The sequence below is a fragment of the Oncorhynchus gorbuscha genome, linkage group LG25 (assembly GCF_021184085.1).
Source record: "Oncorhynchus gorbuscha isolate QuinsamMale2020 ecotype Even-year linkage group LG25, OgorEven_v1.0, whole genome shotgun sequence".
NCBI lineage: Eukaryota > Metazoa > Chordata > Actinopteri > Salmoniformes > Salmonidae > Oncorhynchus > Oncorhynchus gorbuscha.
Genome location: NC_060197.1, coordinates 38,392,345 through 38,419,165, shown reverse-complemented (window position 1 = coordinate 38,419,165; position 26,821 = coordinate 38,392,345). Strand labels below are relative to the sequence as shown.

At 34.4% G+C, this 26,821-nt stretch overlaps 1 protein-coding gene across 7 annotated transcripts in view; it reads left to right on the top strand.

Annotated features, from left to right (window-relative positions):
• The window catches only part of LOC124013620 (neurexin-2-like), a 1,135,017-nt gene that overhangs the window by 42,181 nt on the left and 1,066,015 nt on the right, over window positions 1-26,821 (top strand). The window lies entirely within an intron of this gene.

Sequence of the window (26,821 nt, the reverse complement as noted above, 5' to 3'; positions counted from 1 at the left end):
CTTACTGGTCATAGTATGGATATAGTTAGTATGCTTATTGGTCATAGTATGGATATAGTTAGTATGCTTACTGGTCATAGTATGGATATAGTTAGTATGCTTATTGGTCATAGTATGGATATAGTTAGTATGCTTACTGGTCATAGTATGGATATAGTTAGTATGCTCACTGTTCATAGTATGGATATAGTTAGTATGCTTACTGGTCATAGTATGGATATAGTTAGTATGCTTACTGGTCATAGTATGGATATAGTTAGTATTGCTAAAAGTTCCAGGATGTCGTACTTGCCAAAATACGAAGTATACATGCAGGAAATATGCAGCCGAAGTCTGACGAGAGAGGATACAAATTCATTGCTTTTAATAATTATGACAAATGTTTTAAGCAATGTAATAAAGTAATGACTTTTCAAAGAAGTTACGTTGGCTGACAATTTGTTATTCATTCTTAGCTTAGCTAAGCGGTACGGTCGTGGTGCGTTCACAATGGACATTGTTAATTCGCTCGAATAACTGATGAATTTACGAATGCTCAACACGAGTTGAATATAGTAAACGTAAACGTTGGCAAAAAAAGCTGAATTGAATTGTTGCCAGCAGTACAGTTACAGTCACCAACACTCTGGATAACATGAAAACAGCCTAACCAGCTCTGCTAGGGTGAGTAAAATGGTCAGAGTGAGGTGTTCTCTCGTTTGTGTCTGGAAGTAGCTAGCAAGCTCGCCAACGTTAGTCAGTTAGCATGGGTGTTTCATTGCCGTTGTGAGGTCAGAATGCTTGGATCAGCCCTACTCCGCGACCAGAGTGTCCAGTATGCTCTCTGAACTCTCTGAGAGTGAAATGCTCTGAATTTACGAAGGCCCAGAGCACTCCAGATTGAATTTACGAACACACCCAACGTTGTATGATATCTAGCTAGTCATTTGTTGTGCTAGCAAGCTAGCAAGACGTTGCATAGCAACAGCATCAACTTCCGGTAGACAGGTCGAAGCGCTAGTACGCTCAACTGAAAGGATACCGTTAGTTTACAGTTAACTAAAATTAACTAATAGTATGTAGTATACAGGGGTACGCGCACTGCCGTTGGGGGTACGCAAAATAAAAATGGGATTCACGTTTACATTTTTATTTTATTATATATATATATATATATATTTGTTTTTTCTTCCCATTTTCAAACATTCCATTTACATTTTCAAATGGGGCAATACATTTGGGTGAGGTTTTTTCTCGCCTGAGTAGCCTTGTTTCACTGCCAAAAATAAAATAAAAATCTAGTGTTCAGCGAAATAACAACACCATGTCAAATACAGGTAGTCTAGTCAAATAATTAATATCCACTCACATTAAATCAAATCAAATTTTATTTGTCACATACACATGGTTAGCAGATGTTAATGTGAGTGTAGCGAAATGCTTGTGCTTCTAGTTCCGACAATGCAGTAATAACCAACAAGTAATCTAACTAACAATTCCAAAACTACTGACTTATACACAGTGTAAGGGGATAAAGAATATGTACATAAGGATATATGAATGAGTGATGGTACAGAGCAGCATAGGCAAGATACAGTAGATGGTATCGAGTACAGTATATACATATGAGATGAGTATGTAAACAAAGTGGCATAGTTAAAGTGGCTAGTGATACATGTATTACATAAGGATGCAGTCGATGATATAGAGTACAGTATATATGTATGCATATGAGATGAATAATGTAGGGTAAGTAACATTATATATGGTAGCATTGTTTAAAGTGGCTAGTGATATAATTACATCATTTCCCATCAATTCCCATTATTAAAGTGGCTGGAGTTGAGTCAGTGTCAGTGTCAGTGTGTTGGCAGCAGCCACTCAATGTTAGTGGTGGCTGTTTAACAGCCTGATGGCCTTGAGATAGAAGCTGTTTTCAGTCTCTCGGTCCCAGCTTTGATGCACCTGTACTGACCTCGCCTTCTGGATGATAGCGGGGTGAACAGGCAGTGGCTCGGGTGGTTGCTGTCCTTGATGATCTTTATGGCCTTCCTGTAACATCGGGTGGTGTAGGTGTCCTGGAGGGCAGGTAGTTTGCCCCCGGTGATGCATTGTGCAGACCTCACTACCCTCTGGAGAGCCTTACGGTTGTGGGCGGAGCAGTTGCCGTACCAGGCGGTGATACAGCCCGCCAGGATGCTCTCGATTGTGCACCTGTAGAAGTTTGGGAGTGCTTTTGGTGACAAGCTGAATTTCTTCAGCCTCCTGAGGTTGAAGAGGCGCTGCTGCGCCTTCTTCACGATGCTGTCTGTGTGAGTGGACCAATTCAGTTTGTCTGTGATGTGTATGCCGAGGAACTTAAAACCAGTACCCAGTTGCACAGGGCGGGGTCGAGACCCAGGGTCTCGAGCTTGATGACGAGCTTGGAGGGTACTATGGTGTTGAATGCCAAGCTGTAGTCGATGAACAGCATTCTCACATAGGTATTCCTCTTGTCCAGATGGGTTAGGGCAGTGTGCAGTGTGGTTGAGATTGCATCGTCTGTGGACCTATTTGGGCGGTAAGCAAATTGGAGTGGGTCTAGGGTGTCAGGTAGGGTGGAGGTGATATGGTCCTTGACTAGTCTCTCAAAGCACTTCATGATGACGGAAGTGAGTGCTACGGGGCGGTAGTCGTTTAGCTCAGTTACCTTAGCTTTCTTGGGAACAGGAACAATGGTGGCCCTCTTGAAGCATGTGGGAACAGCAGACTGGTATAGGGATTGATTGAATATGTCCGTAAACACACCGGCCAGCTGGTCTGCGCATGCTCTGAGGGCGCGGCTGGGGATGCCGTCTGGGCCTGCAGCCTTGCGAGGGTTAACACGTTTAAATGTCTTACTCACCTCGGCTGCAGTGAAGGAGAGTCCGCATGTTTTAGTTGCAGGCCGTGTCAGTGGCACTGTATTGTCCTCAAAGCGGGCAAAAAAGTTATTTACTCTGCCTGGGAGCAAGACATCCTGGTCCGTGACTGGGCTGGATTTCTTCTTGTCGTCCGTGATTGACTGTAGACCCTGCCACATGCCTCTTGTGTCTGAGCCGTTGAATTGAGATTCTACTTTGTCTCTGTACTGACGCTTAGCTTGTTTGATAGCCTTGCGGAGGAATGACTGCACTGTTTGTATTCGGTCATGTTACCAGTCACCTTGCCCTGATTAAAAGCAGTGGTTTGCGCTTTCAGTTTCACGCGAATGCTGCCATCAATCCACGGTTTCTGGTTAGGGAATGTTTTAATCGTTGCTATGGGAACGACATATTCAACGCACGTTCTAATGAACTCGCACACCGAATCAGCGTATTCGTCAATATTGTTATCTGACGCAATACGAAACATATCCCAGTCCACGTGATGGAAGCAGTCTTGGAGTGTGGAGTCAGCTTGGTCGGACCAGCGTTGGACAGACCTCAGCGTGGGAGTCTCTTGTTTTAGTTTCTGTCTGTAAGCAGGGATCAACAAAATGGAGGCGTGGTCAGCTTTTCCGAAAGGAGGGCGGGGCAAGGCCTTATATGCGTCATGGAAGTTAGAGTAACAATGATCCAAGGTTTTTCCACCCCTGGTTGCGCAATCGATATGCTGATAAAATTGAGGGAGTCTTGTTTTCAGATTAGCCTTGTTAAAATCCCCAGCTACAATGAATGCAGCCTCCGGATAAATGGATTCCAGTTTGCAAAGAGTCAAATAAAGTTCGTTCAGAGCCATCGATGTGTCTGCTTGGGGGGGATATATACGGCTGTGATTATAATCGAAGATAATTCTCTTGGTAGATAATGCGGTCTACATTTGATTGTAAGGAATTCTAAATCAGGTGAACAGAAGGATTTGAGTTCCTGTATGTTTCTTTCATCACACCATGTCTCGTTAGCCATAAGGCATACGCGTCGGCGCGATGCGTGGAGAAGCCCGCTGGCTGCACCGCCTCCGATAGCGTCTCTCCAGTGAGCCATGTTTCCGTGAAGCAAAGAACGTTACAGTCTCTGATGTCCCTCTGGAATGCTACCCTTGCTCGGATTTCATCAACCTTGTTGTCAAGAGACTGGACATTGGCGAGAAGAATGCTAGGGAGTGGTGCACGATGTGCCCGTCTCTGGAGTCTGACCAGAAGACTGTTACTCTCTCACGGGAATTCCTCTAACAGTCCATACGTAGCCAAACGTAGCTGCTGCTCATTCCGTTTGCTCGAAAATTGCTAAATGATTAAAAAAAGTAAGGCCCGTGTCCATAGAGACACATACCAGCTCTACTGGTAGTACTGCAGTACGACACCGGCACCTGTCAACGACACAAGTTGTTCTGCTTCCACAAGCATATCCAATGCTAGCATCAGTAATCATACATGTTGTTGTTAGCCCAGCTAGCACGGACACTGACAGTTGTGAATCTGATGCACCCCTCCATGTCTTTCAATCCCTCCTTGTCGTTCCCTCCCTACATGTCTTTCAATCCCTCCTTGTCGTTCCCTCCCTACATGTCTTTCAATCCCTCCTTGTCTTTCCTTCCCTCCACATATTTCTCTCCATATCTTTCTCTCCATATTTCCCTCCATGTCTCTCCGTCCCTCCATGTCTCTCCATCCCTCCATGTCTTTCTGTCCCTCCATGTCTTTCTGTCCCTCCATCCATGTCTTTCCATACCTCCATGTCTTTCTGTCCCTCCATGTCTTTCTGTCCCTCCATGTCTTTCCCTCCATATCTTTCCGTCCCTCCATGTCTTTCCCTCCATATCTTTCCGTCCCTCCATGTCTTGCCGTCCCTCCATGTCTTTCCCTCCATGTCTTTCCCTCCATGTCTTTCTGTCCCTCCATGTCTTTCCCTCCATGTCTTTCAGTCCCTCCATGTCTTTCTGTCCCTCCATGTCTTTCTGTCCCTCCATGTCTTTCAGTCCCTCCATGTCTTTCTGTCGCTCCATGTCTTTCAGTCCCTCCATGTCTTTCTGTCCCTCCATGTCTTTCTGTCCCTCCATGTCTTTACGTCCCTCCATGTCTTTCTGTCCCTCCATGTCTTTCCGTCCCTCCATGTCTTTCTGTCCCTCCATGTCTTTCCGTCCCTCCATGTCTTTCCGTCCCTCCATGTCTTTCCGTCCCTCCATGTCTTTCCGTCCCTCCATGTATTTCTGTCCCTCCATGTCTTTCCATCCCTCCATGTCTTTCCGTTCCTCCATGTCTTTCTGTCCCTCTATGTCTTTCTGTCCCTCCATGTCTTTCCGTCCCTCCATGTCTTTCCGTCCCTCCATGTCTTTCTGTCCCTCCATGTCTTTCCGTCCCTCAATGTCTTTCCGTCCCTCCATGTCTTTCCGTTCCTCCATGTCTTTCCGTCCCTCCATGTATTTCAGTCCCTCCATGTCTTTCCGTCCCTCCATTTCTTTCAGTCCCTCCATGTCTTTCTGTCCCTCCATGTCTTTCTGTCCCTCCATGTCTTTCCGTCCCTCCATGTCTTTCCGTCCCTCCATGTCTTTCTGTCCCTCCATGTCTTTCCGTCCCTCCATGTCTTTCCGTCCCTCCATGTCTTTCCGTCCCTCCATGTCTTTCGTCCCTCCATGTCTTTCTGTCCCTCCATGTCTTTCCGTCCCTCCATGTCTTTCCGTCCCTCCATGTCTTTCTGTCCCTCCATGTCTTTTCGTCCCTCCATGTCTTTCCGTCCCTCCATGTCTTTCCGTCCCTCCATGTCTTTCCTTCCCTGCGTCATGCTCATTTCATATCTGCTGTTATCTAATTAGCTCTCCTCTTAAGCATGGCTGCTCTGCTAACCAGTTAATTGAAACCTTGTTAAGACTTTGTAGGTGACATTGAGATTCAGATTGCCTTCAGTGTATGAAAACGAGCTTTGAATATTATGGGCCTAGCTGGAGTCCAAAATACATACTCACGCACGTGCACGCGCATGTGAAAACACACACACACACACACACGCACACCCCTCAGTCCACGTACTGTATCCCCCACCAGTCCCCACAGTAGTCCAGGTTTTTGATGTCTTGTCAGGATTAATTAATGACTTTGCCCTTGACCGCACCACTCTGTGAGATGCTCTGTTCCTGTTCTGTAACAGTCTCTCTCTTTTACTGTCTAACTGTCTGACTGACTGTCTGACTGACTGAGCAGGGGGCTGAAGGGGTGGATTCTGGAAGAGGGAAGTTACATGTGCTCAATGCTCAGTGGGTCTGGTTATTTTGGACCCCTGCCTACACACACACACACACACACACACACACACACACACACACACACACACACACACACACACACACACACACACACACACACACACACACACACACACACACACACACACACACACACACACACACACACACACACACACACCCTCCTGTGGTGTAATGGTTAAGGCCTGTGGCTGCAGTGCGCCCAGGGCTCCACAGGTGTCTGTGAGCAGGTTGACTGTACAGACAGACTTACTGACAGGAAGCAGCTTGGAGGGACCACCCACTGGGACCGATGGCTCTCTGCTTCCCCCAGGGCCCTAAGGAAAGTGGAAAGAAAGTATGTATGATATTATGAGTACATCACATGCGACTAGTAATAAGACTAAGTTATTAAATCAAATCAAATCAAATTTTATTTGTCACATGCGCTGAACACAACAGGTACCTTACTGTGAAATAATAACTTACAAGCCCTTAGCCAACAATGCAGTTTTAAGAAAAATAAGAGTTAAGAAAATATTTACTAAGTAAACTAAAGTTTAACAAAAATAAAAGAGCAACAATAAAATAAAAATAATGAGGCTATATACAGGCAATAATGAGGCTATATACAGGCAATAATGAGGCTATATACAGGCAATAATGAGGCTGTATTCAGGCAATAATGAGGCTATATACAGGCAATAATGAGGCTATATACAGGCAATAATGAGGCTATATACAGGCAATAATGAGGCTGTATTCAGGCAATAATGAGGCTGTATTCAGGCAATAATGAGGCTGTATTCAGGCAATAATGAGGCTATATACAGGCAATAATGAGGCTGTATTCAGGCAATAATGAGGCTATGTACAGGCAATAATGAGGCTGTATTCAGGCAATAATGAGGCTGTATTCAGGCAATAATGAGGCTATATTCAGGCAATAATGAGGCTGTATTCAGGCAATAATGAGGCTATATACAGGCAATAATGAGGCTGTATTCAGGCAATAATGAGGCTGTATTCAGGCAATAATGAGGCTATATACAGGCAATAATGAGGCTGTATTCAGGCAATAATGAGGCTATATACAGGCAATAATGAGGCTATATACAGGCAATAATGAGGCTATATACAGGCAATAATGAGGCTGTATTCAGGCAATAATGAGGCTGTATTCAGGCAATAATGAGGCTATATACAGGCAATAATGAGGCTGTATACAGGCAATAATGAGGCTGTATTCAGGCAATAATGAGGCTATATTCAGGCAATAATGAGGCTGTATTCAGGCAATAATGAGGCTGTATTCAGGCAATAATGAGGCTATATACAGGCAATAATGAGGCTGTATTCAGGCAATAATGAGGCTGTATTCAGGCAATAATGAGGCTATATACAGGCAATAATGAGGCTGTATACAGGCAATAATGAGGCTGTATTCAGGCAATAATGAGGCTGTATTCAGGCAATAATGAGGCTGTATTCAGGGGGTACCAGAACAGATTCAATGTATGGGGGTACAGGTTAGATGAGGTAATTGAGGTAACATGTACTTGTAAGTAAGGGTGAAGTGACTATGCATAGATAATACAATTAGGTTATTAAAATGAGTAACAGCAATAGAACACAATAGTTGAGTAACAGTATAAGAACACTATAGTTGAGTTACATTAATAGAACACTATAGTTGAGTTACAGTAATAAAACACTATAGTTGAGGTACAGTAATAGAACACTATAGTTGAGTTACAGTAATAAAACACTATAGTTGAGTTACAGTAATAGAACACTATAGTTGAGGTACAGTAATAAAACACTATAGTTGAGTTACAGTAATAAAACACTATAGTTGACTTACAGTAATAAAACACTATAGTTGAGTTACAGTAATAGAACACTATAGTTGAGTTACAGTAATAGAACACTGAGTAACAGTAATAGAACACTATAGTTGAGTTACAGTAATATAATACTGAGTAACAGTAATAGAACACTATAGTTGAATTACAGTAATATAACACTGAGTTACAGTAATAGAACACAGAGTTACAGTAAAAGAACACTATAGTTGAGTTACAGTAATAGAACACTATAGTTGAGTTACAGTACTAGAACACTATAGTTGAGTTACAGTAATAAAACACTAGATGAGTTACAGTAATATAACACTATAGTTGAGTTACAGTAATAGAACACTATAGTTGAGTTACAGTAATAGAACACTATAGTTGAGTTACGGTAATAGAACACTATAGTTGAGTTACAGCAATAGAACACTATAGGTGAGTTACAGTAATAGAACGCTGTACTTACAGTAATAGAACAGTATAGTTGAGTTACATGAATAGAACACTGTAGTTGAGTTACAGTAATAGAATACTGAGTTACAGTAATAGAACACTATAGTTGAGTTACGGTAATAGAACACTGTAGTTACAGTAATAGAACACTATAGTTGAGTTACGGTAATGGAACACTATAGTTGAGTTACAGTAATGGAACACTATAGTTGAGTTACAGTAATAGAACACTGTAGTTACGGTAATAGAACACCATAGTTGAGTTACGGTAATAGAACACTATAGTTAAGTTACGGTAATAGACCACTATAGTTGAGTTACAGTAATAAAACACTATAGTTGAGTTACAGTAATAGAACACTGAGTTACAGTAATAGAACACAGAGTTAGAGTAAAAGAACACTGTAGTTGAGTTACAGTAATAGAACACTATAGTTGAGTTACAGTAATAGAACACTATAGTTTAGTTACAGTAATAAAACACTATAGATGAGTTACAGTAATATAACACTATAGTTGAGTTACAGTAATAGAAAACTATAGTTGAGTGACAGTAATAAAACACTATAGTTGAGTTACAGTAATAGAACACTGAGTTACAGTAATAGAACACTATAGTTGAGTTACAGTAATAGAACACTGAGTTACATTAATAGAACACTGAGTAACAGTAATAGAACACTATAGTTGAGTTACATTAATAGAACACTGTACTTACAGTAATAGAACACTATAGTTGAGTTACAGTAATAGAACACTGAGTTACAGTAATAGAACACTATAGTTGAGTTACAGTAATAGAACACTGAGTAACAGTAATAGAACACTATAGTTGAGTTACAGTAATATAACACTGAGTTACAGTAATAGAACACAGAGTTACAGTAAAATAACACTATAGTTGAGTTACAGTAATAGAACACTATAGATGAGTTACAGTAAAAGAACACTGAGTTACAGTAATAGAACACTATAGTTGAGTTACAGTAATAGAACACTGAGTAACAGTAATAGAACACTATAGTTGAGTTACAGTAATAGAACACTGAGTAACAGTAATAGAACACTATAGTTGAGTTACAGTAATAGATCACTGAGTTATAGTAATAGAACACTATAGTTGAGTTACAGTAATTGAACACTATAGTTGAGTGACAGTAATAAAACACTATAGTTGAGTTACAGTAATAGAACACTATAGTCGAGTTACAGTAATAGAACACTATAATTGAGTTACAGTAATGGAACACTGAGCTACAGTAATAGAACACTATAGTTGAGTTACAGTAACAGAACACTGAGTTACAGTAATAGAACACTACAGATGAGTTACATTAATAGAACACTATAGTTGAGTTACAGTAATAGAACACTGAGTTACATTAATAGAACACTGAGTAACAGTAATAGAACACTATAGTTGAGTTACATTAATAGAACACTGTACTTACAGTAATAGAACACTATAGTTGAGTTACAGTAATAGAACACTGAGTTACAGTAATAGAACACTACAGATGAGTTACATTAATAGAACACTATAGTTGAGTTACAGTAATAGAACACTGAGTTACATTAATAGAACACTGAGTAACAGTAATAGAACACTATAGTTGAGTTACATTAATAGAACACTGTACTTACAGTAATAGAACACTATAGTTGAGTTACAGTAATAGAACACTGAGTTACAGTAATAGAACACTATAGTTGAGTTACAGTAATAGAACACTGAGTAACAGTAATAGAACACTATAGTTGAGTTACAGTAATATAACACTGAGTTACAGTAATAGAACACAGAGTTACAGTAAAATAACACTATAGTTGAGTTACAGTAATAGAACACTATAGTTGAGTTACAGTAAAAGAACACTGAGTTACAGTAATAGAACACTATATTTGAGTTACAGTAATAGAACACTGAGTAACAGTAATAGAACACTATAGTTGAGTTACAGTAATAGAACACTGAGTAACAGTAATAGAACACTATAGTTGAGTTACAGTAATAGATCACTGAGTTATAGTAATAGAACACTATAGTTGAGATACAATAATAGAACACTGAGTTACAGTAAAATAACACTATAGTTGAGTTACAGTAATTGAACACTATAGTTGAGTTACAGTAATATAACACTATAGTTGAGTTACAGTAATAGAACACTGTGTAACAGTAATAGAACACTATAGTTGAGTTACAGTAATAGAACACTGAGTAACAGTAATAGAACACTATAGTTGAGTTACAGTAATAGATCACTGAGTTATAGTAATAGAACACTATAGTTGAGATACAATAATAGAACACTGAGTTACAGTAAAATAACACTATAGTTGAGTTACAGTAATTGAACACTATAGTTGAGTTACAGTAATAGAACACTATAGTTGAGTTACAGTAACAGAACACTGAGTTACAGTAATAGAACACTACAGATGAGTTACATTAATAGAACACTATAGTTGAGTTACAGTATTAGAACACTGAGTTACATTAATAGAACACTGAGTAACAGTAATAGAACACTATAGTTGAGTTACATTAATAGAACACTGTACTTACAGTAATAGAACACTATAGTTGAGTTACAGTAATAGAACACTGAGTTACAGTAATAGAACACTACAGATGAGTTACATTAATAGAACACTATAGTTGAGTTACAGTAATAGAATACTGAGTTACATTAATAGAACACTGAGTAACAGTAATAGAACACTATAGTTGAGTTACATTAATAGAACACTGTACTTACAGTAATAGAACACTATAGTTGAGTTACAGTAATAGAACACTGAGTTACAGTAATAGAACACTATAGTTGAGTTACAGTAATAGAACACTATAGTTGAGTTACAGTAACAGAACACTGAGTTACAGTAATAGAACACTACAGATGAGTTACATTAATAGAACACTATAGTTGAGTTACAGTAATAGAACACTGAGTTACATTAATAGAACACTGAGTAACAGTAATAGAACACTATAGTTGAGTTACATTAATAGAACACTGTACTTACAGTAATAGAACACTATAGTTGAGTTACAGTAATAGAACACTGAGTTACAGTAATAGAACACTACAGATGAGTTACATTAATAGAACACTATAGTTGAGTTACAGTAATAGAACACTGAGTTACATTAATAGAACACTGAGTAACAGTAATAGAACACTATAGTTGAGTTACATTAATAGAACACTGTACTTACAGTAATAGAACACTATAGTTGAGTTACAGTAATAGAACACTGAGTTACAGTAATAGAACACTATAGTTGAGTTACAGTAATAGAACACTGAGTAACAGTAATAGAACACTATAGTTGAGTTACAGTAACAGAACACTGAGTTACAGTAATAGAACACTACAGATGAGTTACATTAATAGAACACTATAGTTGAGTTACAGTAATAGAACACTGAGTTACATTAATAGAACACTGAGTAACAGTAAAATAACACTATAGTTGAGATACAATAATAGAACACTGAGTTACAGTAAAATAACACTATAGTTGAGTTACAGTAATTGAACACTATAGTTGAGTTACAGTAATATAACACTATAGTTGAGTTACAGTAATAGAACACTGTGTAACAGTAATAGAACACTATAGTTGAGTTACAGTAATAGAACACTGAGTAACAGTAATAGAACACTATAGTTGAGTTACAGTAATAGATCACTGAGTTATAGTAATAGAACACTATAGTTGAGATACAATAATAGAACACTGAGTTACAGTAAAATAACACTATAGTTGAGTTACAGTAATTGAACACTATAGTTGAGTTACAGTAATAGAACACTATAGTTGAGTTACAGTAACAGAACACTGAGTTACAGTAATAGAACACTACAGATGAGTTACATTAATAGAACACTATAGTTGAGTTACAGTATTAGAACACTGAGTTACATTAATAGAACACTGAGTAACAGTAATAGAACACTATAGTTGAGTTACATTAATAGAACACTGTACTTACAGTAATAGAACACTATAGTTGAGTTACAGTAATAGAACACTGAGTTACAGTAATAGAACACTACAGATGAGTTACATTAATAGAACACTATAGTTGAGTTACAGTAATAGAATACTGAGTTACATTAATAGAACACTGAGTAACAGTAATAGAACACTATAGTTGAGTTACATTAATAGAACACTGTACTTACAGTAATAGAACACTATAGTTGAGTTACAGTAATAGAACACTGAGTTACAGTAATAGAACACTATAGTTGAGTTACAGTAATAGAACACTATAGTTGAGTTACAGTAACAGAACACTGAGTTACAGTAATAGAACACTACAGATGAGTTACATTAATAGAACACTATAGTTGAGTTACAGTAATAGAACACTGAGTTACATTAATAGAACACTGAGTAACAGTAATAGAACACTATAGTTGAGTTACATTAATAGAACACTGTACTTACAGTAATAGAACACTATAGTTGAGTTACAGTAATAGAACACTGAGTTACAGTAATAGAACACTACAGATGAGTTACATTAATAGAACACTATAGTTGAGTTACAGTAATAGAACACTGAGTTACATTAATAGAACACTGAGTAACAGTAATAGAACACTATAGTTGAGTTACATTAATAGAACACTGTACTTACAGTAATAGAACACTATAGTTGAGTTACAGTAATAGAACACTGAGTTACAGTAATAGAACACTATAGTTGAGTTACAGTAATAGAACACTGAGTAACAGTAATAGAACACTATAGTTGAGTTACAGTAATAGATCACTGAGTTATAGTAATAGAACACTATAGTTGAGTTACAGTAATTGAACACTATAGTTGAGTGACAGTAATAAAACACTATAGTTGAGTTACAGTAATAGAACACTATAGTCGAGTTACAGTAATAGAACACTATAATTGAGTTACAGTAATGGAACACTGAGCTACAGTAATATAACACTATAGTTGAGTTACAGTAACAGAACACTGAGTTACAGTAATAGAACACTACAGATGAGTTACATTAATAGAACACTATAGTTGAGTTACAGTAATAGAACACTGAGTTACATTAATAGAACACTGAGTAACAGTAATAGAACACTATAGTTGAGTTACATTAATAGAACACTGTACTTACAGTAATAGAACACTATAGTTGAGTTACAGTAATAGAACACTGAGTTACAGTAATAGAACACTACAGATGAGTTACATTAATAGAACACTATAGTTGAGTTACAGTAATAGAACACTGAGTTACATTAATAGAACACTGAGTAACAGTAATAGAACACTATAGTTGAGTTACATTAATAGAACACTGTACTTACAGTAATAGAACACTATAGTTGAGTTACAGTAATAGAACACTGAGTTACAGTAATAGAACACTATAGTTGAGTTACAGTAATAGAACACTGAGTAACAGTAATAGAACACTATAGTTGAGTTACAGTAATATAACACTGAGTTACAGTAATAGAACACAGAGTTACAGTAAAATAACACTATAGTTGAGTTACAGTAATAGAACACTATAGTTGAGTTACAGTAAAAGAACACTGAGTTACAGTAATAGAACACTATATTTGAGTTACAGTAATAGAACACTGAGTAACAGTAATAGAACACTATAGTTGAGTTACAGTAATAGAACACTGAGTAACAGTAATAGAACACTATAGTTGAGTTACAGTAATAGATCACTGAGTTATAGTAATAGAACACTATAGTTGAGATACAATAATAGAACACTGAGTTACAGTAAAATAACACTATAGTTGAGTTACAGTAATTGAACACTATAGTTGAGTTACAGTAATATAACACTATAGTTGAGTTACAGTAATAGAACACTGTGTAACAGTAATAGAACACTATAGTTGAGTTACAGTAATAGAACACTGAGTAACAGTAATAGAACACTATAGTTGAGTTACAGTAATAGATCACTGAGTTATAGTAATAGAACACTATAGTTGAGATACAATAATAGAACACTGAGTTACAGTAAAATAACACTATAGTTGAGTTACAGTAATTGAACACTATAGTTGAGTTACAGTAATAGAACACTATAGTTGAGTTACAGTAACAGAACACTGAGTTACAGTAATAGAACACTACAGATGAGTTACATTAATAGAACACTATAGTTGAGTTACAGTATTAGAACACTGAGTTACATTAATAGAACACTGAGTAACAGTAATAGAACACTATAGTTGAGTTACATTAATAGAACACTGTACTTACAGTAATAGAACACTATAGTTGAGTTACAGTAATAGAACACTGAGTTACAGTAATAGAACACTACAGATGAGTTACATTAATAGAACACTATAGTTGAGTTACAGTAATAGAACACTGAGTTACATTAATAGAACACTGAGTAACAGTAATAGAACACTATAGTTGAGTTACATTAATAGAACACTGTACTTACAGTAATAGAACACTATAGTTGAGTTACAGTAATAGAACACTGAGTTACAGTAATAGAACACTATAGTTGAGTTACAGTAATAGAACACTATAGTTGAGTTACAGTAACAGAACACTGAGTTACAGTAATAGAACACTACAGATGAGTTACATTAATAGAACACTATAGTTGAGTTACAGTAATAGAACACTGAGTTACATTAATAGAACACTGAGTAACAGTAATAGAACACTATAGTTGAGTTACATTAATAGAACACTGTACCTACAGTAATAGAACACTATAGTTGAGTTACAGTAATAGAACACTGAGTTACAGTAATAGAACACTACAGATGAGTTACATTAATAGAACACTATAGTTGAGTTACAGTAATAGAACACTGAGTTACATTAATAGAACACTGAGTAACAGTAATAGAACACTATAGTTGAGTTACATTAATAGAACACTGTACTTACAGTAATAGAACACTATAGTTGAGTTACAGTAATAGAACACTGAGTTACAGTAATAGAACACTATAGTTGAGTTACAGTAATAGAACACTGAGTAACAGTAATAGAACACTATAGTTGAGTTACAGTAATAGATCACTGAGTTATAGTAATAGAACACTATAGTTGAGTTACAGTAATTGAACACTATAGTTGAGTGACAGTAATAAAACACTATAGTTGAGTTACAGTAATAGAACACTATAGTCGAGTTACAGTAATAGAACACTATAATTGAGTTACAGTAATGGAACACTGAGCTACAGTAATATAACACTATAGTTGAGTTACAGTAACAGAACACTGAGTTACAGTAATAGAACACTACAGATGAGTTACATTAATAGAACACTATAGTTGAGTTACAGTAATAGAACACTGAGTTACATTAATAGAACACTGAGTAACAGTAATAGAACACTATAGTTGAGTTACATTAATAGAACACTGTACTTACAGTAATAGAACACTATAGTTGAGTTACAGTAATAGAACACTGAGTTACAGTAATAGAACACTAGAGATGAGTTACATTAATAGAACACTATAGTTGAGTTACAGTAATAGAACACTGAGTTACATTAATAGAACACTGAGTAACAGTAATAGAACACTATAGTTGAGTTACATTAATAGAACACTGTACTTACAGTAATAGAACACTATTGTTGAGTTACAGTAATAGAACACTGAGTTACAGTAATAGAACACTATAGTTGAGTTACAGTAATAGAACACTGAGTAACAGTAATAGAACACTATAGTTGAGTTACAGTAATATAACACTGAGTTACAGTAATAGAACACAGAGTTACAGTAAAATAACACTATAGTTGAGTTACAGTAATAGAACACTATAGTTGAGTTACAGTAAAAGAACACTGAGTTACAGTAATAGAACACTATATTTGTGTTACAGTAATAGAACACTGAGTAACAGTAATAGAACACTATAGTTGAGTTACAGTAATAGAACACTGAGTAACAGTAATAGAACACTATAGTTGAGTTACAGTAATAGATCACTGAGTTATAGTAATAGAACACTATAGTTGAGATACAATAATAGAACACTGAGTTACAGTAAAATAACACTATAGTTGAGTTACAGTAATTGAACACTATAGTTGAGTTACAGTAATTGAACACTATAGTTGAGTTACAGTAATATAACACTATAGTTGAGTTACAGTAATAGAACACTGAGTTACAGTAATAGAACACTATAGTTGAGTTACAGTAATAGAACACTGAGTAACAGTAATAGAACACTATAGTTGAGTTACAGTAATATAACACTGAGTTACAGTAATAGAACACAGAGTTACAGTAAAATAACACTATAGTTGAGTTACAGTAATAGAACACTATAGATGAGTTACAGTAAAAGAACACTGAGTTACAGTAATAGAACACTATAGTTGAGTTACAGTAATAGAACACTGAGTAACAGTAATAGAACACTATAGTTGAGTTACAGTAATAGAACACTGAGTAACAGTAATAGAACACTATAGTTGAGTTACAGTAATAGATCACTGAGTTATAGTAATAGAACACTATAGTTGAGTTACAGTAATTGAACACTATAGTTGAGTGACAGTAATAAAACACTATAGTTGAGTTACAGTAATAGAACACTATAGTCGAGTTACAGTAATAGAACACTATAATTGAGTTACAGTAATGGAACACTGAGCTACAGTAATAGAACACTATAGTTGAGTTACAGTAACAGAACACTGAGTTACAGTAATAGAACACTACAGATGAGTTACATTAATAGAACACTATAGTTGAGTTACAGTAATAGAACACTGAGTTACATTAATAGAACACTGAGTAACAGTAATAGAACACTATAGTTGAGTTACATTAATAGAACACTGTACTTACAGTAATAGAACACTATAGTTGAGTTACAGTAATAGAACACTGAGTTACAGTAATAGAACACTACAGATGAGTTACATTAATAGAACACTATAGTTGAGTTACAGTAATAGAACACTGAGTTACATTAATAGAACACTGAGTAACAGTAATAGAACACTATAGTTGAGTTACATTAATAGAACACTGTACTTACAGTAATAGAACACTATAGTTGAGTTACAGTAATAGAACACTGAGTTACAGTAATAGAACACTATAGTTGAGTTACAGTAATAGAACACTGAGTAACAGTAATAGAACACTATAGTTGAGTTACAGTAATATAACACTGAGTTACAGTAATAGAACACAGAGTTACAGTAAAATAACACTATAGTTGAGTTACAGTAATAGAACACTATAGTTGAGTTACAGTAAAAGAACACTGAGTTACAGTAATAGAACACTATATTTGAGTTACAGTAATAGAACACTGAGTAACAGTAATAGAACACTATAGTTGAGTTACAGTAATAGAACACTGAGTAACAGTAATAGAACACTATAGTTGAGTTACAGTAATAGATCACTGAGTTATAGTAATAGAACACTATAGTTGAGATACAATAATAGAACACTGAGTTACAGTAAAATAACACTATAGTTGAGTTACAGTAATTGAACACTATAGTTGAGTTACAGTAATATAACACTATAGTTGAGTTACAGTAATAGAACACTGTGTAACAGTAATAGAACACTATAGTTGAGTTACAGTAATAGAACACTGAGTAACAGTAATAGAACACTATAGTTGAGTTACAGTAATAGATCACTGAGTTATAGTAATAGAACACTATAGTTGAGATACAATAATAGAACACTGAGTTACAGTAAAATAACACTATAGTTGAGTTACAGTAATTGAACACTATAGTTGAGTTACAGTAATAGAACACTATAGTTGAGTTACAGTAACAGAACACTGAGTTACAGTAATAGAACACTACAGATGAGTTACATTAATAGAACACTATAGTTGAGTTACAGTATTAGAACACTGAGTTACATTAATAGAACACTGAGTAACAGTAATAGAACACTATAGTTGAGTTACATTAATAGAACACTGTACTTACAGTAATAGAACACTATAGTTGAGTTACAGTAATAGAACACTGAGTTACAGTAATAGAACACTACAGATGAGTTACATTAATAGAACACTATAGTTGAGTTACAGTAATAGAACACTGAGTTACATTAATAGAACACTGAGTAACAGTAATAGAACACTATAGTTGAGTTACATTAATAGAACACTGTACTTACAGTAATAGAACACTATAGTTGAGTTACAGTAATAGAACACTGAGTTACAGTAATAGAACACTATAGTTGAGTTACAGTAATAGAACACTATAGTTGAGTTACAGTAACAGAACACTGAGTTACAGTAATAGAACACTACAGATGAGTTACATTAATAGAACACTATAGTTGAGTTACAGTAATAGAACACTGAGTTACATTAATAGAACACTGAGTAACAGTAATAGAACACTATAGTTGAGTTACATTAATAGAACACTGTACTTACAGTAATAGAACACTATAGTTGAGTTACAGTAATAGAACACTGAGTTACAGTAATAGAACACTACAGATGAGTTACATTAATAGAACACTATAGTTGAGTTACAGTAATAGAACACTGAGTTACATTAATAGAACACTGAGTAACAGTAATAGAACACTATAGTTGAGTTACATTAATAGAACACTGTACTTACAGTAATAGAACACTATAGTTGAGTTACAGTAATAGAACACTGAGTTACAGTAATAGAACACTATAGTTGAGTTACAGTAATAGAACACTGAGTAACAGTAATAGAACACTATAGTTGAGTTACAGTAATAGATCACTGAGTTATAGTAATAGAACACTATAGTTGAGTTACAGTAATTGAACACTATAGTTGAGTGACAGTAATAAAACACTATAGTTGAGTTACAGTAATAGAACACTATAGTCGAGTTACAGTAATAGAACACTATAATTGAGTTACAGTAATGGAACACTGAGCTACAGTAATATAACACTATAGTTGAGTTACAGTAACAGAACACTGAGTTACAGTAATAGAACACTACAGATGAGTTACATTAATAGAACACTATAGTTGAGTTACAGTAATAGAACACTGAGTTACATTAATAGAACACTGAGTAACAGTAATAGAACACTATAGTTGAGTTACATTAATAGAACACTGTACTTACAGTAATAGAACACTATAGTTGAGTTACAGTAATAGAACACTGTGTAACAGTAATAGAACACTATAGTTGAGTTACAGTAATAGAACACTGAGTAACAGTAATAGAACACTATAGTTGAGTTACAGTAATAGATCACTGAGTTATAGTAATAGAACACTATAGTTGAGATACAATAATAGAACACTGAGTTACAGTAAAATAACACTATAGTTGAGTTACAGTAATTGAACACTATAGTTGAGTTACAGTAATAGAACACTATAGTTGAGTTACAGTAACAGAACACTGAGTTACAGTAATAGAACACTACAGATGAGTTACATTAATAGAACACTATAGTTGAGTTACAGTAATAGAACACTGAGTTACATTAATAGAACACTGAGTAACAGTAATAGAACACTATAGTTGAGTTACATTAATAGAACACTGTACTTACAGTAATAGAACACTATAGTTGAGTTACAGTAATAGAACACTGAGTTACAGTAATAGAACACTATAGTTGAGTTACAGTAATAGAACACTGAGTAACAGTAATAGAACATAGAGTTACAGTAAAATAACACTATAGTTGAGTTACAGTAATAGAACACTATAGTTGAGTTACAGTAATAGAACACTGAGTTACAGTAATAGAACACTATATTTGAGTTACAGTAATAGAACACTGAGTAACAGTAATAGAACACTATAGTTGAGTTACAGTAATAGAACACTGAGTAACAGTAATAGAACACTATAGTTGAGTTACAGTAATAGATCACTGAGTTATAGTAATAGAACACTATAGTTGAGATACAATAATAGAACACTGAGTTACAGTAAAATAACACTATAGTTGAGTTACAGTAATTGAACACTATAGTTGAGTTACAGTAATTGAACACTATAGTTGAGTTACAGTAATAGAACACTATAGTTGAGTTACAGTAATAGAACACTGTGTAACAGTAATAGAACACTATAGTTGAGTTACAGTAATAGAACACTGAGTAACAGTAATAGAACACTATAGTTGAGTTACAGTAATAGATCACTGAGTTATAGTAATAGAACACTATAGTTGAGATACAATAATAGAACACTGAGTTACAGTAAAATAACACTATAGTTGAGTTACAGTAATTGAACACTATAGTTGAGTTACAGTAATAGAACACTATAGTTGAGTTACAGTAACAGAACACTGAGTTACAGTAATAGAACACTACAGATGAGTTACATTAATAGAACACTATAGTTGAGTTACAGTAATAGAACACTGAGTTACATTAATAGAACACTGAGTAACAGTAATAGAACACTATAGTTGAGTTACATTAATAGAACACTGTACTTACAGTAATAGAACACTATAGTTGAGTTACAGTAATAGAACACTGAGTTACAGTAATAGAACACTATAGTTGAGTTACAGTAATAGAACACTGAGTAACAGTAATAGAACATAGAGTTACAGTAAAATAACACTATAGTTGAGTTACAGTAATAGAACACTATAGTTGAGTTACAGTAAAGGAACACTGAGTTACAGTAATAGAACACTATATTTGAGTTACAGTAATAGAACACTGAGTAACAGTAATAGAACACTATAGTTGAGTTACAGTAATAGAACACTGAGTAACAGTAATAGAACACTATAGTTGTGTTACAGTAATAGATCACTGAGTTATAGTAATAGAACACTATAGTTGAGATACAATAATAGAACACTGAGTTACAGTAAAATAACACTATAGTTGAGTTACAGTAATTGAACACTATAGTTGAGTTACAGTAATTGAACACTATAGTTGAGTTACAGTAATATAACACTATAGTTGAGTTACAGTAATAGAACACTATAGTTGAGTTACAGTGATAAAACACTATAGTTGATTTACAGTGATAAAACACTATAGATGAGTTACAGTAATAGAACACTATAGTTGAGTGACAGTAATAAAACACTATAGTTGAGTTACAGTAATAGAACACTATAGTTGAGTTACAGTAATAGAACACTGAGTTACAGTAATAGAACACTATAGATGAGTTACATTAATAGAACCCTATAGTTGAGTTACAGTAATAGATCACTGAGTTACAGTAATAGAACACTATAGTTGAGTGACAGTAATAAAACACTATAGTTGAGTTACAGTAATAGAACACTATAGTTGACTTACAGTAATAGAACACTGAGTTACAGTAATAAAACACTATAGTCGAGTTACAGTAATAGAACACTATAATTGAGTTACAGTAATGGAACACTGAGTTACAGTAATAGAACACTATAGTTGAGTTACAGTAATAGAACACTATAGTTGAGTTACAGTAATAGAACACTGAGTTACAGTAATAGAACACTACAGATGAGTTACAGTAATAGAACACTATAGTTGAGTTACAGTAATAGAACACTGAGTTACAGTAATAGAACACTATAGTTGAGTTACAGTAATAGAACACTATAGTTGAGTTACCGTAATAGAACACTGAGTTACAGTAATAGAACACTGAGTTACAGTAATAGAACACTACAGATGAGTTACAGTAATAGAACACTATAGTTGAGTTACAGTAATAGAACACTGAGTTACAGTAATAGAACACTACAGATGAGTTACATTAATAGAACACTATAGTTGAGTTACAGTAATAGAACACTGAGTTACATTAATAGAACACTGAGTAACAGTAATAGAACACTATAGTTGAGTTACATTAATAGAACACTGTACTTACAGTAATAGAACACTATAGTTGAGTTACAGTAATAGAACACTGAGTTACAGTAATAGAACACTATAGTTGAGTTACAGTAATAGAACACTGAGTAACAGTAATAGAACACTATAGTTGAGTTACAGTAATAGATCACTGAGTTATAGTAATAGAACACTATAGTTGAGTTACAGTAATTGAACACTATAGTTGAGTGACAGTAATAAAACACTATAGTTGAGTTACAGTAATAGAACACTATAGTCGAGTTACAGTAATAGAACACTATAATTGAGTTACAGTAATGGAACACTGAGCTACAGTAATATAACACTATAGTTGAGTTACAGTAACAGAACACTGAGTTACAGTAATAGAACACTACAGATGAGTTACATTAATAGAACACTATAGTTGAGTTACAGTAATAGAACACTGAGTTACATTAATAGAACACTGAGTAACAGTAATAGAACACTATAGTTGAGTTACATTAATAGAACACTGTACTTACAGTAATAGAACACTATAGTTGAGTTACAGTAATAGAACACTGAGTTACAGTAATAGAACACTACAGATGAGTTACATTAATAGAACACTATAGTTGAGTTACAGTAATAGAACACTGAGTTACATTAATAGAACACTGAGTAACAGTAATAGAACACTATAGTTGAGTTACATTAATAGAACACTGTACTTACAGTAATAGAACACTATTGTTGAGTTACAGTAATAGAACACTGAGTTACAGTAATAGAACACTATAGTTGAGTTACAGTAATAGAACACTGAGTAACAGTAATAGAACACTATAGTTGAGTTACAGTAATATAACACTGAGTTACAGTAATAGAACACAGAGTTACAGTAAAATAACACTATAGTTGAGTTACAGTAATAGAACACTATAGTTGAGTTACAGTAAAAGAACACTGAGTTACAGTAATAGAACACTATATTTGTGTTACAGTAATAGAACACTGAGTAACAGTAATAGAACACTATAGTTGAGTTACAGTAATAGAACACTGAGTAACAGTAATAGAACACTATAGTTGAGTTACAGTAATAGATCACTGAGTTATAGTAATAGAACACTATAGTTGAGATACAATAATAGAACACTGAGTTACAGTAAAATAACACTATAGTTGAGTTACAGTAATTGAACACTATAGTTGAGTTACAGTAATTGAACACTATAGTTGAGTTACAGTAATATAACACTATAGTTGAGTTACAGTAATAGAACACTGTGTAACAGTAATAGAACACTATAGTTGAGTTACAGTAATAGAACACTGAGTAACAGTAATAGAACACTATAGTTGAGTTACAGTAATAGATCACTGAGTTATAGTAATAGAACACTATAGTTGAGATACAATAATAGAACACTGAGTTACAGTAAAATAACACTATAGTTGAGTTACAGTAATTGAACACTATAGTTGAGTTACAGTAATAGAACACTATAGTTGAGTTACAGTAACAGAACACTGAGTTACAGTAATAGAACACTACAGATGAGTTACATTAATAGAACACTATAGTTGAGTTACAGTAATAGAACACTGAGTTACATTAATAGAACACTGAGTAACAGTAATAGAACACTATAGTTGAGTTACATTAATAGAACACTGTACTTACAGTAATAGAACACTATAGTTGAGTTACAGTAATAGAACACTGAGTTACAGTAATAGAACACTATAGTTGAGTTACAGTAATAGAACACTGAGTAACAGTAATAGAACATAGAGTTACAGTAAAATAACACTATAGTTGAGTTACAGTAATAGAACACTATAGTTGAGTTACAGTAAAGGAACACTGAGTTACAGTAATAGAACACTATATTTGAGTTACAGTAATAGAACACTGAGTAACAGTAATAGAACACTATAGTTGAGTTACAGTAATAGAACACTGAGTAACAGTAATAGAACACTATAGTTGTGTTACAGTAATAGATCACTGAGTTATAGTAATAGAACACTATAGTTGAGATACAATAATAGAACACTGAGTTACAGTAAAATAACACTATAGTTGAGTTACAGTAATTGAACACTATAGTTGAGTTACAGTAATTGAACACTATAGTTGAGTTACAGTAATATAACACTATAGTTGAGTTACAGTAATAGAACACTATAGTTGAGTTACAGTGATAAAACACTATAGTTGATTTACAGTGATAAAACACTATAGATGAGTTACAGTAATAGAACACTATAGTTGAGTGACAGTAATAAAACACTATAGTTGAGTTACAGTAATAGAACACTATAGTTGAGTTACAGTAATAGAACACTGAGTTACAGTAATAGAACACTATAGATGAGTTACATTAATAGAACCCTATAGTTGAGTTACAGTAATAGATCACTGAGTTACAGTAATAGAACACTATAGTTGAGTGACAGTAATAAAACACTATAGTTGAGTTACAGTAATAGAACACTATAGTTGACTTACAGTAATAGAACACTGAGTTACAGTAATAAAACACTATAGTCGAGTTACAGTAATAGAACACTATAATTGAGTTACAGTAATGGAACACTGAGTTACAGTAATAGAACACTATAGTTGAGTTACAGTAATAGAACACTATAGTTGAGTTACAGTAATAGAACACTGAGTTACAGTAATAGAACACTACAGATGAGTTACAGTAATAGAACACTATAGTTGAGTTACAGTAATAGAACACTGAGTTACAGTAATAGAACACTATAGTTGAGTTACAGTAATAGAACACTATAGTTGAGTTACCGTAATAGAATACTATAGTCGAGTTTCAGTAATAGAACACTGAGTTACAGTAATAGAACACTATAGTTGAGTTACAGTAATAGAACACTATAGTTGAGTTACAGTAATAGATCACTGAGTTACAGTAATAGAACACTATAGTTGAGTTACAGTAATATAACACTACAGTTGAGTTACAGTAATGGAACACTGAGGTACAGTAATTGAACACTATAGATGAGTTACAGTAATAAAACACTGAGTTACATAAATAGAAAACTGAGTAACAGTAATAGAACACTATAGTTGAGTTACAGTAATAGAACACTATAGTTGAGTTACATTAATAGAACACTGAGTTACAGTAATAGACCACTATAGTTGAGTTACAGTAATATAACACGATAGTTGAGTTACCGTAATAAAACACTATAGTTGAGTTACAGTAATAAAACACTGAGTTACATTAATAGAAAACTGAGTAACAGTAATAGAACACTATAGTTGAGTTACAGTAATAGAACACTATAGTTGAGTTACATTAATAGAACACTGAGTTACAGTAATAGACCACTATAGTTGAGTTACAGTAATAGAACACTATAGTTGAGTTACAGTAATAAAACACTATAGTTGAGTTACAGTAATAGAACACTGAGTTACAGTAATAGAACACTATAGTTGAGTTACAGTAATAGATCACTGAGTTACAGTAATAGAACACTATAGTTGAGTTACAGTAATAGAACACTTAGTTACAGTAATAGAACACTATAGTTGAGTTACAGTAATAGAACACTGAGTTACAGTAATAGAACACTATAGTTTAATTAAAGTAATAGAACACTATAATTGAGTTACAGTAATGGAACACTGAGTTACAGTAATAGAACACTGAGCTACAGTAATAGAACACTATAGTTGAGTTACAGTAATAGAACACTGAGTTACAGTAATAGAACACTATAGTTGAGTTACAGTAATAGAACACTATAGTTGAGTTACAGTAATAGAACACTGAGTTACAGTAATAGAACACTATAGTTGAATTACAGTAATAGAACACTATAGTTGAGTTACAGTAATAGATCACTATAGATTAGTAACAGTAATAGAATACTATAGTTGAGTTACAGTAATAGATCACTGAGTTACAATAATAGGACACTATAGTTGAGTTACAGTAATAGATCACTGAGTTACAGTAATAGAACACTATAGTTGAGTTACAGTAATAGAACACTGAGTTACAGTAATAGAACACTATAGTTTAATTAAAGTAATAGAACACTGAGTTACAGTAATAGAACACTATAGTTGAGTTACAGTAATAGAACACTGAGTAACAGTAATAGAACACAGAGTTACAGTAAAATAACACTATAGTTGAGTTACAGTAATAGAACACTATAGTTGAGTTACAGTAAAGGAACACTGAGTTACAGTAATAGAACACTATATTTGAGTTACAGTAATAGAACACTGAGTAACAGTAATAGAACACTATAGTTGAGTAACAGTAATAGAACACTATAGTTGAGTTACAGTAATAGATCACTGAGTTATAGTAATAGAACACTATAGTTGAGATACAATAATAGAACACTGAGTTACAGTAAAATAACACTATAGTTGAGTTACAGTAATTGAACACTATAGTTGAGTTACAGTAATTGAACACTATAGTTGAGTTACAGTAATATAACACTATAGTTGAGTTACAGTAATAGAACACTATAGTTGAGTTACAGTGAT